Source organism: Palaemon carinicauda, chromosome 3 (assembly GCF_036898095.1).
Source record: "Palaemon carinicauda isolate YSFRI2023 chromosome 3, ASM3689809v2, whole genome shotgun sequence".
Lineage (NCBI taxonomy): Eukaryota > Metazoa > Arthropoda > Malacostraca > Decapoda > Palaemonidae > Palaemon > Palaemon carinicauda.
Window position 1 is genome coordinate 124,262,192 of NC_090727.1, and position 1,478 is coordinate 124,263,669.

Below are 1,478 nucleotides of genomic sequence, written 5' to 3' on the forward strand. Positions count from 1 at the left end.
CCATCTTCAGCTCACAAGTCGCCGATTCACCGATCATCAGCAGTTTGCCGTTCACCAGCAGTTCGTCACTCAGACTTACTAAACGACCTCTGCCCTTGGTTCCCTAGATCGGAAGGCATACAACAGACTTCTCGCTACTCGCCGTTCGCTATCACACCAACCCACTAAAGTGATCGGCAAACGATCAACAACCCCCCATCAGCGGCTTGTCGACAGGTGACTTCTCGCGAGCACTCTCCAACTGCACAGTAACCATGATACCCAGTCGTTAACCATTGATTAACATTCGCCAGACTGATGCTGTTCTAAGGAATAGCATCAATCCCATCAGGGCACATGGTAGGGTTAAGCCTTGCCTTACTTCTATAAGTTAAAGGAGTTCTCTCCCAGGGAAGAATCCTTACATAGGGTATTGCGTCCCATCCTTTCCGCCACTTGTCAAGACCCTTGCGTCAACAATCTCCCATACGAAAGGATCCGCAAAGAGCTGTCCCTTTGGGTTGATGTCCACACCATGTTGGAGGTGTTCAGACAAGGGCTAAGACCACAGGTCTTCATTTGCTCGTTGGACCTAAAGGACGCTTACCTCCAGGCCCAAACCATCCATCTTCCCGGAAGGATTGAAAATTCAGTCTAGACAAACAAGAAACACCAGTTCAGGGCACTGTGCTTTGGTCTTTCCACAGCACCCATCCTGGACTCACAGGATTGGCTTCTGTCTCCTCTGTTTCTGGACAACGGACTGACCTTAGCAGACTCGGTGGCAACTTTGCGTTAGCACCGGAACTTCTTAAGTCTTTTTACAAAGACAGGGTGATCATGGTAAATCTTTGGAAGTCTTCCCTACTTCCCGCTCAGAAGACTGGTATATCTTGGAATGATTCTAGATACCAATCTCCACAAACCTTCTCATTAAAGACAGCGTAGAAAAGTCACAAGACCCTTTCTCAAAAAGAGAAGAACTCCCAGCCCAGAGTGACTATTTTTTCCTCGGACACCTATCGCCTCTGGCCTGTCTAGCCTCCAATGGCCGCCTCAATATTCACTCTCCAGTTGCGGCTTGAGTCCGATTGGAATCAGGCCTTTGATTCCCCGGACATTCTGATCCCCATGGGACTAGAAGTTTGGACGAACCTCAAGGGATGGGTGTCAGTCGAGAATCTACAGTGTGGTATAACCTTCTCATCCTTACCCACCCCTCAGACTTGATGCTGTGCTTAGACATCAAAAAAAGGGAGGAGGGACCATAGTGCTGCACCACACGACCTCAGGCCAATGGACAGAGTCTGAAAGTACCTTCACTTAAATCTCATAAGAGATGAAGGCCAACTTTCTGGTCCTTCAACAGCCTCATCAGTTGCTAACAGGCGACAACACCACATATAGGCTCATATCACCAAACAAGAAGGAACTTGCTCGCAGCTTCTTCCCATCTAACAGTATAAATACTAATATGTGCCAAAGTCCGTTTGGTACCA